The sequence below is a fragment of the Choloepus didactylus genome, chromosome 1 (assembly GCF_015220235.1).
Source record: "Choloepus didactylus isolate mChoDid1 chromosome 1, mChoDid1.pri, whole genome shotgun sequence".
Taxonomy (NCBI): Eukaryota; Metazoa; Chordata; class Mammalia; order Pilosa; family Megalonychidae; genus Choloepus; species Choloepus didactylus.
In genome coordinates, this window is record NC_051307.1 from 220,724,539 (window position 1) to 220,741,305 (window position 16,767).

The 16,767-nt window shown below is 41.6% G+C and overlaps 1 pseudogene; it reads right to left on the reverse strand.

Moving 5' to 3' along the window:
* Window positions 1–2,139: 2,139 nt before the first annotated feature.
* LOC119506964 lies at window positions 2,140–3,142 on the reverse strand (annotated as a pseudogene).
* Between the last annotated feature and the right edge of the window lie 13,625 nt (window positions 3,143–16,767).

Sequence of the window (16,767 nt, forward strand, 5' to 3'; positions counted from 1 at the left end):
CTATATGACATTCGACAACAGGCAAAACTACATGAAAAGTATTAGTATTTATCTAATAAATATTAGTATTTATCTAATAAACACTGTCTCTGGACATTCAGGATAGGAGTTGACAAGAAGGGGCATGAGGGAACTTTCTAAGGTGATGGTAATATTCCAGATTTTGACAGATATTTGGTTTACACAGATGTATTTATGTGTCAAAACTCATCAAATGGGCAGCTCATATTTGTGCGTTTCATGGTATGGAAATTTTACTTCAAAAAAAATTATATACAAACATTGATCTATAGTTAATGGTATGCATGCTGAAATACTTAGGGGTAAACTATAAAGACTTCTGCAACTTACTTTGAAATGCATCAAAAATAAGATGGATTGATGGATGGATGGGTGTATAATAAAGCAAATGTAGCAAAAAAGGATAGACTCCAGATCGTCGGTATTTGGGCATTTGCCATAAAAGTCTTTCACATTCGCTGTATGTTGAAAAAATTCATAATATACTGTTAGAAAAAAGGAGAAAGAGCAATCACTGGCTCATGGAACTTGGAAGTCCAGAGGTGGACCAGGCTTCATTCAGCCACTGATACTGTGAAGAACGGACCACAGAACTACATCTATCTCTGGCAAGTCCCTACTCGTCCCAACAACACCAACAGCCTCACCACCACAACTGGCCTGAAGAACCATCAGAACTAATACCATCCTGTCTTTTATCTCGATTTCCAGCAGACACTGTAAGAAGTCTGTTGACTCAGAATATGCCTTGTCACCAGGACCTCATCCACCCCTGTACATTGCTTACCTCTCCCCAACACCCAAACCCTTCTGCTGTGTCCCCTGGAACTCACAGTCCATCATCAGCAAAATACCCCACATCTTTAACTTTTTCTCTGAGTGTTTCCTTCACTTTCTTGCTCTGAAACCCGGTTCTTCCCTGAGAATGCTGCTTCCCCTGCAGCCCTCTCAAATGGTGGCTGCTTTTTCACAGCTGCTGTGCCTGGAGGTTGATGTGCTCCTTGCTCCCACTGCCTCTTCCCTACCATTCCTCTCTCCCCAAGCTCTGCAGTCATGCCTTCGGACCAGACCACCACTTCTTCTCCAACAAGGGTCGCCCAGACAACTAGTTCATACCTCCTCCTGCCAACAACCTCCCTCCACATTGGCCCGTTAGTCAAAGACTTCACTTCCAATTTAACTTAGAAAATATCCACTCACCTGTCTTTGTGCTGTTATTTCTGTCCTATGATTATTAATGAACCATCTGTGCTCCTTTCTAAGACCAATTCCTTCACTTTGTACCTGATCTCTCCCACTCTCATTATTCAAGAACATTGCTCAAGAAATTATCCCTTCTCTCTCTTGCAATAATTAGCTTTTTTTCTCTCTCTCTTCTGCATCATTCCCATCAGCATTAAATATAGCAAAGATATGTGAGGGTTCTCATTTTCAAAAACCCAACTCTTGCCTTGATACCACATGCCTTTTCAGATACTGGCCTATTTCTCTGCTTTCCTTTACACCCAAACTACTTGATAAATTATATTGCCTTCTGTCTCCACTTACTTCCCTTTCATTCTCTCCCTCTCCAATTAGTTTCCCCTAAGCACTGCCCCACCAAAATAACTTTTGTTATGATTTTCAATGACTTTCTTCTTCTCAAATATAATGGCTTCATTATACTTGACTTATTAGCTGCTTTCTCTCCTTGACACACTTTCTTCCATTGGCATCCCTTGGTTTTTTTCCTACCTCATGGGCTGCTCTTTTCAAATTTTCTTTAGAGGTGCCACTCATCTCCCTCACCTCTCAGAACACCTCAGGCCTCCATCCCCTCTTTATCTACATTTAGTTTCTAGATTATGTCAAGACCTCAGTTTTGAACTCCAGACTCATGTATCTAATTGCCTACTATGCCATCTTTTTTTTTTTCTTTTTTGGCTGGGTGTACTTTACTGATGGTACATGAGAGAGTAGGGCTCTCGGACCCTCCCCTTCCTCAGGGGGTCTGAGATGGAAGCTGTGGAGGATGGGCAACACTCGGTGTCGGGGGATCAATTTGGGGCCAGGACTCCCCAGCAGCCGATGGCCTCTCTTCCTCTCATGCTGTTGCTGGGGCTGGTGGTCCAGGGGCTCTTACTCCTTGGAGGCCATGTAGACCATAAGGTCCACCACCCTGTTGCTGTAGCCAAATTAATTGTCATACCAGGAAATGAGCTTGATGACGTTGTCGTTGAGGGCAATGCCAGCCTCAGCATCAAAAGTAGAGGATGAGTGTCACTGTTAAAGTCTCAGGAGACAACCTGGTCCTCAGTGTAGCCGAGGATCCTTCAGGGGGCCCTCTGATGCCTGCTTCGCCACCTTCTTGATGTCATCATATTTGGCTGCTTTCTCCAGTTGGCAAGTCAGATCCACGACGGACACATTGGGGGTGGGGACACAGAAGGCCATGCCAGTGAGCTTCCCATGCAGCTCCGGGATGACTGATGACCTTGCCCGCTGCCCTGGCAGCACCGGTAGATGCAGGGATGATGTTCTGGGCAGCCCCATGGCCGTCACACCAGTTTCCCAGATGGGCCATCCATAGTCTTCTGGGTGCCAGTGATAGCATGGACAGTGGTCATGAGTCCCTCCTCAATGCCAAAGCTGTCATGGATGACCTTGGCCAGGGGTGCCAGGCAGTTGGTGATACAGGAAGCATTGCTGACAATCTTGAGGGAGCTGTCATACTTCTCATGGTTCACGCCCATCAAAAACATAGGGGCATCGGCCGAAGGGGCAGAGATGATGACTCTCTTGGCACCACCCTTCAAGTGAGCCCCAGTGTTCTCCATGGTTGTGAAGACACTGGTGGACTCCACAACATATTCAGCACCAGCATCACCCCATTTGATGTTGGTGGGATCTCACTCCTGGAAGATAGTAATTGGATTCCCATTGATGACAAGCTTCCCGTTCTCAACCTTGACAGTGCCTTTGAATCTGCCATGGGTTGAATCATACTGGAACATGTAGACTATGTAGTTGAGGTCAATGAGTGGTCATTGATGGCCACAACCTGCACTTTGCCAGAGGTTCCAGCAGCCTGGGTGACCAGAAACCCAATACAGCCAAATCCGTTTATTCCAACCTTCACCATCATGTCTCAGAGATGTGGCTGGCACTGCATGAAAAGATGCAAGCTGTCTGGTGAGCGGGCAGGAGCAGAGAGCCCCTACTATGCCATCTTGAATGTCTAACAGGCATTTCAAACTTAACGTAGCCAACTTCTGATTCACACACCATCCCCCAAATCTTTTTTTTCCTGCAGTCTTTCTTGTCTTGGTGAATGGTGACACCACTCCTTTAGTGGTTTTAGGCATAAAATCTTGGAGTCATTCTTGACTCCTTTCTCTCTCTCATTGCAGCAAATCTTGTTGGTGCTACATTCAAAATACATCTAGAATTTGAGCACTTCTCACCACCCTTGCCACTGCAACTCTATTGAAGCTGGAGAGATTCTTATAACTCACATCATGCACTTCTCTGCTCAAAACCATATAGTGGCTTGCCATTTTACCATTAAAAGCTAAAGTCCTTACACTGACATATGTGGTAGTTTGTCCTCTTGTCAAGTTGGTTAACTGCAGGGACTTTGTCCAGAATTGTCTTCCCTGAATGGTTTTGGTTCAAAGTTGGCCAAAGAGGAATCTGTGCAAGATCTGGAAGGTGGTAATTCATCAGTGGCCATTACTCTTTGAAGTCTTTGTGTCAAAGATGGTGAAGGAAAGACCCAGAGGTCTCCAGCGAGTTCCAGCTTGTCTTCCTGATTGTCTTCCTGAATGCTGTTCCTGCTGAACAGTGGTTGCCCTAAACCCATTACCAGATGCTTGTCTGTGGACCCACAAAAGGGGTGACTATTCACAGGCAAGATCAGCTTTCCATAGACTCCTCTTTCAGTTCCCCTTCTGAGTCCTATTCTTACAGCTGGATGTGTCTGGCTCTTGGATTCCCTTGCAAGCTCTGACTCATTCACCTGCATCAGGGCTGGTTAGTGATTCTTCTCTGACATCCAATACCCCCATCCAGACTCCCATCCAATACCCCCATCCATCCTCCCCACCTCCTCCCACAACTGTATAAGGTCTAGTTTCTATACTAAAGTAATAAAGCCCTTATTCTAAGATACTCACAGTGGTTGCTTCCCTGATTAAACCTGGACTAATACAATCTATAAGGTCCCAGCTTCTTCTCTGAAATCATCTCCTAGCATGTTCCCATTGGCTCACTTGGTTCTAGTCACTGGCTTCCTCATTCTTCCTTATACATGTCAAGTGTCTCCCACCCAAAGATGTGGGCCCATATTTGGTGCTTCCTCCACCTAGAATGCTCTTTTGACAATTAGTCATAGGGCTCACTCCTTTACTTCTTTCAGATCACTGTTCAAATGTCATCTTAGAGTGGAATTCCTGATATAAAATAGCAGCTGTCCTCCATCACCCCCCCATCTCATTACATTCTTTTTATCTTGTGTTATTTTCCCCTGCAACACTGATCACCACTTGACATGCTATTTATTTATTTACTGCTTGTCTTCCCACAATGCGAAACTGGAATTTCAAGGTCTTTGGATCAGAAAATAATCACAACATTATTTTCCCTAAACTCTAACTGAAATTTAGCATTTCCTTCAATAAAGAGTATAGACAGAAAAACCACATGATTTGGTGGTGCCTGTGACTTCTTATCAACAGAAAGCACAGATATATTTCCTGTCACAGCACAGCTGTTGGCAATACCTTGAAATATCATATATGCTCATCACTTTGAAAGTTTGGTAGTGGTTAGGCCCGCAGCTAAATGGCTTGTGATTGAAGCCTTTCTATCTAGAGACTCACAAGATGTAGTTGGCCAACTCCTGAGCAGTTCTATGCCTGGTTGTCATTCAACCACCAAAAGGGGAAGTCATGGTTTCTCATACATGGTTTCTTACACTGTGATGCAGACATCTCGTTGCTTTCTAGTATTTCCTGGTTACAATGTTAATCCATGGAAGCAGTTGAGTTGTTTCTCATGTTTGTTAAAAATTTTCAAGACTGGACAGTTCAAATAGGAATTCTTAATTCTCTATAAGGCTGTGTGGCGTTTTGTAACAAGGACAGGCATGCGGACTACAAAAGAAGACCAGATGAGTTCAGAAACATTTGATGGTTGAGATAACCACTGAAATGTGTTACAGTAACATTGCTAATAGACTGTGCCATGATATGGGTCATACACGGTGTTGCAAGTTACCAAATTGGGATATATTTCATTTCCTTTTAATTCTATGTATTTTACTTTATATATTTGAAAATATTATTTTGAGAAAGAATCTATAGTCTTTACGAAACCTTCCTGGGGTCCATGGCACAGGAAAAGATTAAAACCTCCCTATCAGAATGTAAACTCCAAGAGAATATAGACTTCTCTGTCATTCACTGGTATGTTCACAGCTCTTATAAGAGAGCCTGGCAAATAGCAGACATAAGGATTTGCTTTGTGAAAGAATGAAGATGTGGCTCAAACACGGTCTGTTTTTTGTGTATGTGATTTTCTTAGATCTGTCTTCCTCCATGTGTTGGCTTCATCCTCTGACTAGCTTCTCTTATAGAAGTAAAATGGTAGGTCCAGTTCTCACATCCACCTGCCATGAACAGGGAATAAGAGAGAACATCTGAATCCTGTGATTCTCAGGCAAAGTCCCGGGGTTCACTGACTGAACCAGAGGGGAATGCATACTCAGTCTTGAACCAATGGCTATGGCCTGGAGGTGGAATTGACTGGCTCTGCCTATGTCACATCGTCTACTTTCAGCCTCATGGAGCTATAGGGAGGCAACCAACAAGTACTCACTGCAGAAGAGTTCCCTTTTTAGTTCAATGCATGATTCCAGATTGGTTGAGGCAGTAATGTGGTAATAGATCCCAGTTCTCTCATTTGTTATTTTGTGGTTATGAGAAAATAACTTAGGATTTCTAAGTCTCAGTTACCTTTTTGGTAAAGTGAAGACCTATTTCACAGGACTGGGATAAGGATTAAATGTGAGTATGTGGAATAAGTGTTATGTTGTGTGATGGAAGGAGTCCCTTCTGTGCTTTTGGAAGAAGAGGCTCAGGTGGGTGAAATCTAAAGAAATCAATTAGTATAAAATGAAGAAATAATGGAGCCTTAAAGTAAGAGAATAAAATAAAGCAAAACTAGGCATCAGGCTGTGATGTGTTAAATAAATGAGTCAAGGATGAGGAGAAATAGCCCCAGAGCAAGAGCAGAGCTGTTATTTCACAACCTTATGCTTCAGTGTCCTGAGAAGTCGTGGCTTTGGAACAGGGAATGTAAGTGAATATGCAAAAATCAGCATTCAGAGACATCAAAGAGAAAGAAGTCCAAAATGGAAAAAAGCAAACCAACACACAGAAACATTTAATGATTAAAGGGCTTTAGTGATACAAATGAGAGTCTACTTGCATTAATTTCTTCAGTCACAGAATATTTATTAAATCCCAAATGTGTCAAGAAAGAACCCAACAAACAGTGGCTTAAACAAGGGATTTGTCTCAGATTGCAACCACCTTTGTTGTGAATCTCACTCTGCCATCCACAGACTATAACTTTCTTCCTCATGTTTACAAATTGACTGCCACACCTCTAGTCATTGCATCTACGTTTCAGGCAAGAAAAAGGAAGAAGAGTGAAAGGAGCAAGGAGTAAAGTACCTAAGGAACATGATGGTTAAGCCTGTTCCTTTCAGAAAGCTTTCCTGTAAGTACCACACTCAATGACTCCTGACAGAACTGGGACACTCAGGCTTCCCAAGCTGTAAGGGAGTCAGGGTAAGTGACTATTTAAGCTTTCTCCTCTCTGTATGAGAAGGTAGGAGAAAAGGGGTTAGTCTGAGTTCCTTAAGAAACAAACTCTGACAGGATTTGAGCATGGGAGGCAACAGAAAATGAGACAGAGAAGGGTTTGTTATCAAGCAAATCACTACAGTGTGTAACTGGGGCTTGATCCTGCTGGGCAGCCAGTATAGAATACTTGTTTCAGAATTATCCCACCCCCAACCCCAATGAGCAAGGGAGTGGGGTGTTCATATATCAACTCCCATCAGTCACTGCTTGAAGGATGCTTCTGCAGGGCATTAATTCCTGGGCACTTCCAGCCCACTGTGTAGACAGGCAAAATAGATTCTGACAGCCAGATAGAGCCCTCTGGCAAAGAAATGCAGGTACTGACATTTGGAGGTCGGGCCAGTGTGCAAGAAACAGTAAGGGTGAGGAGACACACCACTAGAGCAGATAATCTATGATGCCTACACAGAAAGTTTCTAAGATGAATGAAGAAACATAATCTCTTACCCACAAGAGGAACTAAGACTTGTACATAGTGACCATGATTACAAGCACAGAGAATACTAATGCCAAGAAGATCACGAACCCATTCATTAACATCAAGGATGTCCTTCAATTATTTCACCCTGATCATGCCTCAGGACAGGACCCTGTGGAGGAAAGCCATGATCGTGTGGTAAACAGAAGATTGAGAAAATGAACACCTACCAAATGCAGGGCTGTAAAAATATGATTCCTCTCAAAAGGATAGAGGAATTGTTTGGCCAATGGACATAGCTAAACATATGAGACTGTGAACAATAACAACATTTTCTTTTAGCAAGTATTTTCAGATTCCAGCCTTCCACATCAGTCATGGGAACGTCTTGACTACTTCCATTCCAATCTTGAGCCCCCTTGGGTGATGTACCTATAACACTGAGCAAGCTATGAATGATGGCAAACTCTGCACATCTTAGATTATTTGACAATGATCACGCACACCTGCATCAGATACCATCAAAAGAACAACTTTGGTAGTTGTCTTGAAATGCCTACACCAGTGGCTGCGAACCTCCTGGTTTTTTGTCCAGATTGTCTTCCTGAACTGCTAAAAATGAGTTAGTTGTAAGCAGGGTGGAATCTGATACTATCATATTTTCCTAAAAGACTTAGTTGTGGCACTCAGTATCTAGACAGCAAGCCGTTAAAGCCGTAACACTATTACTTTCACAAAATAATTCTAGGAGGCATATTTCCCTCAGCTCATTTTCCTGCATTCCCAAAAAAGTCCTAAATACAAGGCAAAAAAAAAAAAAAAATTAACAAAGTTATGTTGGGGAGTTTAATTTATAGAAATTACCATCTAGCATTTCTCAAGGCGATTATATTGGTGTAAGACTCAAGTAAATTGGGAATTACAACTCAATGTGGCAAATATTATGAGAAGAATAGGCACAGGGTATAATGGAAACAGAAGAGACGGTTCACTTCTACAGTCCTGGGGTGTGGGTGGGGGAAGAGAGTGGGTGTGCCAGTTTGAAACTGTTATGGACCCCAGAAGAGCCATGATCTTTTAGTCCAATCTCATTGGGTGGAAACTTTTGATTGAGTGTTCCCATGGAGATGAGATTCACTCAATTGTGGGTGAGAACTTTGATTAAATTATTTCCATGGAGGTGTGGACCCCACCCACTCAGGGTGGATTTTGATTAGCTCACTGGAGTACTTAAGAGAGCTCAAGCTCTCACAGATGCTGATGCTTGGAGATGCTTGGAGATGCTCGGATGCAGACAGGAAGACATTTGTAAATGGTAAACTAAGAGATGAAGCCCAGAGTTTGCCCCGGAGAAGCTAAGAGAGGACCCCCAGATGCTTAGAGAGAAACACCCTGGGAGAAGCTCAGAGAAGCCGAGAGAGACATTTTGGGGAGAAGCTAATCCAGAATTTGCCCCCAGAAGAAACTAAGAGCTGACACAGACCCAGATGCTTGGAGACGCCAGGAGGTACAATCAGAAGGACATTTGGAGATGGTAAGCTAAGAGATGAAGCCCAGAGTTTGCCCTAGAGAAGTTAAGAGAGGACTCCCAGATGCTTTAAGAGAAATACCCCAGGAGAACCAAGCAGAGAGCTGAGAGAAGCTAAGAGAGACAGAAGCCCAGATACATTTTGGAGAAAGCTGTTTTGAAACCAGTACCCAGGAGCAAAGGACCAGCAGCTGCCAGCCATGTGCCTTCCCAGAGTTGTTCTGGATGCTATTGGCTTTCTTTAGTGAAGGTATTCTCTTGTTGATGCCTTAGTTTGGACATGTTTATAGCCTTAGAACTGTAAATTTGTAACCTAAAAAATCCCCTTTATAAAAGCCAGTCCATTTCTGGTATTTTGCATAATGGCAGCTTCAGCAAACTGGAATAGTGGGGAATCAGATTTTGGAGAAGGTGATATTAAACCTGAGTAGGAGTTAGCCAGGTAAAGAGGAGAATGGCATTCCAGGCAAAGGCTGCGATTTAAGGGCACAGCCCTTTGGGGCAACCACAAGGATCTCAGTATTGTTAAGTTCAGAATGCAAGAGTGCAGGGGTTAGAGTTGGGGCTAGAGAAGTAAGCAAAGGTCAGAACTTGAGGGTCCTTGTATACAATGTTGAAGAGTTTAAACTTTATCCCGAGAATAATGGGAAACCAACTAAGGGTTTTAATTAGGGTGGGGATATTTTTGTAATTGTAAAAATACCAAATTTAATTCTTGGTATACAGCTTTTCTGCTACAAGGTCAGAGATGAGTAGCTGCAACAGAGACCAATCTGGCCTGCAAAGTCTAACGTATTTCCTCTGTGTCCCTTTATAGAAAAACTTTGTCCATCCCTGATTTCAACCAAGCTGACTGGTCGCTTGAAATAACTAATTAATTACCTTAAATGATTCAGTTTTACAACCAATGTGACTTTTTAGATCTATCTGATTGGGTTGATTTGAGTCTAGTGGTCAAACAGAAGGCTCAGAATGGATCTAATAGACCCATTCAGGATCAGCAGCACTTTTTCTGCCCAGGAACCCACTACTTAGCAGGATTTGATTAATTTAAAGAATAACCTAAGGCCAGATAGGACTCTTTTATTTATGTCCTTGCCTCACCCTGGCATCTGCCCCTTCCCCAGAGTGTCCCTTCCCTTTATTCACTATAGGCGGCACATTCATTAAAGGAACTAGTGTCCCTTGGATGTGATTGGAGACAGCATTCCTGAAAATCCCGCCAATAGGTAAAGGTATTTCTGGACACAATGCCAAACCCTCAATACAGCTCAAAAAAAGGAGGTAACAGTACTAAACAACAACAACAACAACAACAAAGCCAACTTAGCAAAATATCTTAACAACAAGAAAGAAACCCAGCAATAATTCACAGGTTGGGGATTTCCTTGTGCTTTTCCCCTCATAAAAGAAACATGACATTTTACCCAGAAGTGGTATTTTCACTGTTTTTAAAACACCAAATCAAAGTACCGTTTCTCATAGCGGTCTCATGAATTCTGAGATGGTGTAATTGACTCCAGCCGATTTTTCTCTATTGAAAATCTCTGGCAACAGAGGAGGGCCCTCAGGTGAACCCATGAACACTTCACATGATGAGAGAAAAAGTAACAGATAAAAATGTTGTTTAAAGCATTGTGGCTCGTTTCAACCAATACAACCAAGATTGACACATCAATTAACGCGGCTACAGCAGGATATAAGTGGTAACAACACCACCACTCCATTTATGAGCAGACTTTCTAATGCACTCCCACATACCCTCCCTCATTTGTATTTTCCAACATCTGGAAAAGGTGGTCAGGGCGGTTCCAAGTAGAGCAGAAGGACCCAGTCACCAAAGAGCCCAGCTGTTTTTGTTTGTTTGTTTTATGAGGCAAAATGACATAAAAGGGGCTTTTCTAAAGAAAATTACATTCAGTCTGATTAATAACTGATTAATAGTCTTTCTAAGGTGCATAAAAAATACCTATATTCTCTTAAAAACAATTCAAAGGGAGAGCTAATATTTACTGACTTTTTATTACTTCCAGGCAGTGTGCTTGCTGCTTGGCAAATACAATCTCATTTGAATTCTCTGGACAACCCTCTAAGTTCAATATTGGGGGAACTGAGGCTCAGAGGGGTTAGTTGATTTGCCCAAGGTCACGGTCTTTACATCATACCATGCTGCTCTAGGGGTCCAAAAATTTCCCACACTTCAAACATTTCATACCATCTTTGTGGTTCTATTATTCACTTGATGATGTTCTTTAAATTGACTGGTTTAGGAGATCAGATTTATTTTAAAAGGAAATTCACCTTGTTACTAGTAATTAATAGGTAGTACCACTTGCCGTAGGTTGAAGGTAACTGTAAAATTAAATAAAATAAAAACTGTGCCATGTTAACATTCTGTAGCCAAATATGACCTGAAAGTTTTTGGATAGTTCCCTTGTGTGCAACTGGCTTATAACTCAGTCTGTGGGCTTTCCATGGCCCCAAGAGCCTGCCTGGCGAGCACGTAGAGGGGTCAGGCCGGAAAGCCAAGCAGTTAATTCCCCCAAGACCAACCCCCCGCAAAGGAGGAGCAGGTGGACAATACATGGGCTTCCTTAAGCTTTGGAGGGACAGTTTTGTGAGTTGTGCTACACAATCCCCGGTTGCCCACAAAGCAGTAACCTTCTAATTAACACACCCTTTATTAACTTTCTTTGCTTCCCTGTCTCATTCCCCCATTCCCTGACTGGAATTTGCTCCCCAAATAAACTATCTTCATCCAAATCCTTGTCGTAGGGGCTGCTTCTTAGGGAATACAACCAAAGATCATATCTTAAAGTTTTTGATTAGAAAAATGAATAAAATACATAAACAAGATAAGACAAAGCTATATGCATGCTCTCATTTCTTAATAATCAAGCCCAATCCTATACCAATCATACTCTTGCGACATGTGCATGCCCTTACAAGATGTGGAAGCAGGGATGGAGATGGATCTTTGAAACTTTTCGATAATCAAGATTTTGTAGAGGCCCAACTCAAGCCTTGATCACCATTCTTTGATGGTTCAATCTCCCTTCTCATTCTGGAAAACTGAAATTTGATTTTAAATAAGGCCTTAATATTTGAGTATGCTGAGGATGCCTTCTCTTTTTAGTCTTTGGGCAATTTGGGGGGATACTTTGATGGCATCTTATCATTCTTTTGTAGATTTGACTGGTTGTAACTAGTTTATATGATGATAAATGTAAAAGAATTCCCTCTGCAAAGAAAGGAAGATAACCAATACCTCATTTATTTATAACAGAATAGCGTTGTGGATGGTGTGTAGACTTGAATTCAGAGAACAAAAGCAACAGAATTCCATGCATATCTTTAAAACGCTCTGCAGAAGATATGTAACAAATGTATTACTAGATGCACAAATAAGGCAACAAGCCATATGAACTCATCCAGGCTTATGATTCCCATTAAGCTTTTTAAAAAGTATGTAAATGAGAAGGATAGAGAATGATATATTGAGAACTTACCTACCCACAGAATAGCTTTATGAAATCTTAACATTTTGCCATAGCCCTCTTTTTCTTTTTGAAGTAATAAACATCACAAATATGCTTGAAACTCCCTATCCCCCTTCCCATTCCTACCCCCCTCTTCTCCAGAAGGAACTACTTTCCTGAATTTTATTTTTATCATTACCAAGGATGTTTTACTGCACACATGGTATCACAAACAGCAGTACAAGTCTTTAAACTTTATATAAGTGGCATCACTGTTTGCATCATTCTACAACTTGATACTTTCGCTCAATATCATATTTTAGAGATTTATCCATTTTTATATGTGTAATTTAGCTCACTCATTGTAACTGCTGTAAAACATTCATCTATATGAATAAACCAAAATTTATTTTTCCATTTTTCAGCTGATGAACATTTAAGTTGTTTCCAATTTTTTTCTTATAACAAGCAATGCTTCTACATTCTTGTACATGTTTCTGTATGCATATGTGCAGAAGTTTCTCGTAAGATACATACTTAAGAGCGGAAATGCTGGGTTGTAAGCTATGTGTGGCTTCAACTTTATTAGAGACTGCCAAATTGCTCTGTAAAGACCGATTTATAATCCCACCAGCATGTTTGAAATTTCTTTCCCCCGCATTCTCGCCCACATTTGGTATTGACAGATCTTTAAATTTTTTTGCGAGCCAACCTGAGAGCTAAGAATGGTATTTCATTCTGGTTTGAATTTGCATTTTCCTAATTATCTGTGATTGGAATGGGTTATTTATATATTCTGATTCAAATATTCTGATGTGAGTTTTCATGCATGGCAAATATTTTCTCCCACTTGGTAAGCTGTCTTTTCATCTGTTTTTGTTGTCTATGGATGGATGGAAGTTCTGAATTTTAATGTAGTCAAATTTACCAATCTTTTTTTCTTTAAACTTAGTGGGTTTTGTGCACTGTTTAGGACATCTTTCCCTACCCTGAGGTCATTCAGATACTCTCCTACATTATAATCTGAAAGTTTTATAGTTTTGCCTTTCAAATTTAGGTCTAAACATCCACCTGGAGTTGGAAAGGGGAAGAGCTCTGATTTTTTTTCCATGTGGATACCCAAATGTCCCAGCACTATTTACTGAAAAGACTGACATTTCCCCACTGCTCAGCAGAACCATCTTTATCACAAATCAAATATAGACATGTGCAAGGGAATCTCTCTGGATTATCTATTCTGTTTTGTTGGTCTGTTCATCTATCCCTGTACCAATTCCACAATGTTCTTAATTAATATAGATTTAAAATAAATCTCAATATAAGCTAGTGTAAATAAATCCCTTCATGTCACTCTTTATTCTTATTCACAGCTGTCTTAGATTTTCATGGGTATTTCTTCTTCCACATGAATTTTAGGATCATCTTACTAATTCTAAGAAAAGTCCTGCCTGTTGGGATGACTATAATTTTTTTGAATTGATAGATTAATTTAGTGATACTTAATATTTTTATGACATTGTCTTCCTATCCAAAAAAATGTTTCCATTTATTTAGGTGCTTTTTAAACACTTCAACAACATTTTATAATTGCATATATATGGGTGTTACATATCTCAAGCCCTGCCCATGGGGATGAGAATAACCTCCACTTCTTGATGAGGTATGGCAAAGTTCTGGAAGAGTATGTGGAACCAGAAAAATTGCTGTGGCCATTTTTGGAAAATAAACTTTGCTACAGTCTGTCGTTCAGCTACAACAACTCATATTCCTCCCAAATATAAAAAAAAGCCATCTCTCATCCCCGGGGTTCCCAAAGTCTAATCCCATCACGGCCCAAAGTCCAGGCTTGCAGTCCAGGATCTTGCCTTCTAGATCATGTTCAGGTGCAGCTGAGGTTCCTTGGGTTTGGGTCCTCAAGTAGGATTCTTTGAGAACAGTTCCCATTGATTTCAAGACTTGTGAACTAAAGAAACAATGTGGTTGTCCCCTCCATACCTGTGATGGTTGGGTTCATGTGTCAACTTGGCTAGGTGACCCGGCTGTCTGGTCGGGCAGGCACTGGCCTGACGGTTGCTGCGAGGATATTTGAGGCTGGTTTGTTGGATCATCAGTCAATTGACTGCAGCTGACTGATGACTCATCAGGGGCGTGCCTTCCACAATGAGAGAATGCAATTGGCTGGATTTGGTCCGTGTGATCAGTTGGAGGCTTATAAGCCGGACAGTTAGCGAACCTTCACTTCTTCTTCGGCTGCCCAGTGAAGCATTTCTTGGGGAGCTCGTCGAAGTTGCTGGTTTGTTTCCTGAGGAGTTCATTGAGCACGTTCGTCGAAAATCCCAGTTCATTTCCTGAGGAGATCGTCGAAGTTGCCGGTTCATTTCCTGAGGAGTTCATCGGACATCTTCCTTGGAGTTGACAGTTTGTTGAGGGCTCTGCAGAACTTGGACTCGTGCATACCCACAGTTGCGTGAGTCACTTTTACAATTTGATAATCAGAGACATCTCTCATTGATTCTGTTTGCCAAGAGAACCCTAACTAATACAATACCCAACACATAATGGTAGGACAGGCATAAGGTAAGTGCTTCAAAAGGAGGGGAAACAGGAGGCATACAAAAATACATCACAATGTTGAAATCTAGCAGGGTACATCTGGCCGTTTCCTTGATTAGGGCGCAGTCCTACTGCCTGGCAATGATTCACCATGGCTCTTGGTTATGCCCTCAGAATCTTCTTTTTCATAAACAGCAGCCTGTTTTGCAGCTAGATAGTTTTCTCAGTCTGCTTCCTTCCAAGCTGATATAATAATTCTTTTAAAGATCTTGTAGGTTCTTATAAGTCAGTTTATAATACATTTGAACAGACACCCATTAAAGTTGGGAGAGAGCCCTGCTTATATTGGGGAAAGAGTAGTGAAACAAATGAAAAGACCCTGTGGCAGTTTCCAGTTGAAGTATCTGAACCAATGTGGCTAAGAGATAGGTGTGCAAGGAAGAGTGTAGTAGTGGTAAATTCAGAGAAGCAGCCAGGGGCTTATTATGTATGTCATTATGTAAGTCATTGTAACAATGCTAGCTTTTACTTTAAGACATGAGTGTCGTGGTGGAGTGATTAAGAGAGACATGATTTGACTTATGTTTTAAGAGAATCACTTATGGACAATGCCCAGGAGTTTATAGTGTATTTTCTATCACTATGAAAAGCAGCCACATGGAGATAAACAGGGATAGAGTTCATTCCTGCACACCAGAGTACCCAATTAGATGAGTGATAAACCTCAGGCTCTTGCAAATGTTTTTCTAAAATCTGTATCTGGCTTAAAATTGAATTTGCACTTTTTAGGCATTACTAATAATATGTAGCACCTTCTCCAGTTAAGCATTTTTTCATTTTGAAAACCTTTATATGTATGGGGTAGCAATTGTACTGGATATCTCCCCATTTTGTTTGTTTTTTTGTCTCCCAGATCCACTACCCCTTCTGTATCCTGTCCTCTGCCCCAGGAGCTGACCTCTATGGACTAGTTCAACCACCTCCTGGTCCTAGGGCTTCTGGGTGACTTTAGTGAATGAAAAGCCCCAGCAGATCAGAGGTCAGAGAGGCAGATCAGGATACCGATTCTCCTGCTACCTTCTGTGAGAGATCCTCAACTATGTCTTGGCTGAAGTCACAGCTTCTGGGAAGGCATGATTCTCTCTCTTCCTGTTCCAGCAACACCCCGCCACCCCCCACCCCCTCTCGCAGGCCTAGGGTTGGTGACAACTTCATCACTGCAGGTTCCCAGGTCACACACTATCCCCTGTGGCTCCTCTACAGCCACACCGTTGTAAACAGGCCCTTGGCAAATAAAACCTTCTCAAATAATCTTATTTTGCCTGGGCCATCTGTTCCTGTATGGGCCCTGAGCCAATATAGCCATATTTAATCTTTTAAAATCCACACTAGGGTATATATTCATCTACAGTGGTATATGAATGTGGCACATGTATAGAGACATATACAGAATTTCAGGAGGCAGTCTGTTGAGGAGTACAAACTCTAATGTCAAACAAACAGATGTCTACTCATAGCTGTCTATTTGGGTGTTAAAATCCATGTGAAACTGCCACATGCATTTTCCAAACATGAATGGGAGAGTGGACTCCTTACCTGGTGCCATATCTGTTCCCCACTCCCACCAGCAGTGATTTAATGTCTATTATCACCCATGGACATTTTACAAAGAAATTTGAGTAAAGGACTAAGAGAAGTGAGAAGGGAGTCCTGCCTACATCTGAGGAAAAAGCTCTAAAAACACTTATAAAGCCCTGGGGTGGGGACAAGCCTGGAGTTCATGACTTTGCGAATCTTCAATATCCTGAAACTCTCCTGCAATTAAACTAAACACTAGTAGATTTTTCTCACTTGGTCCTT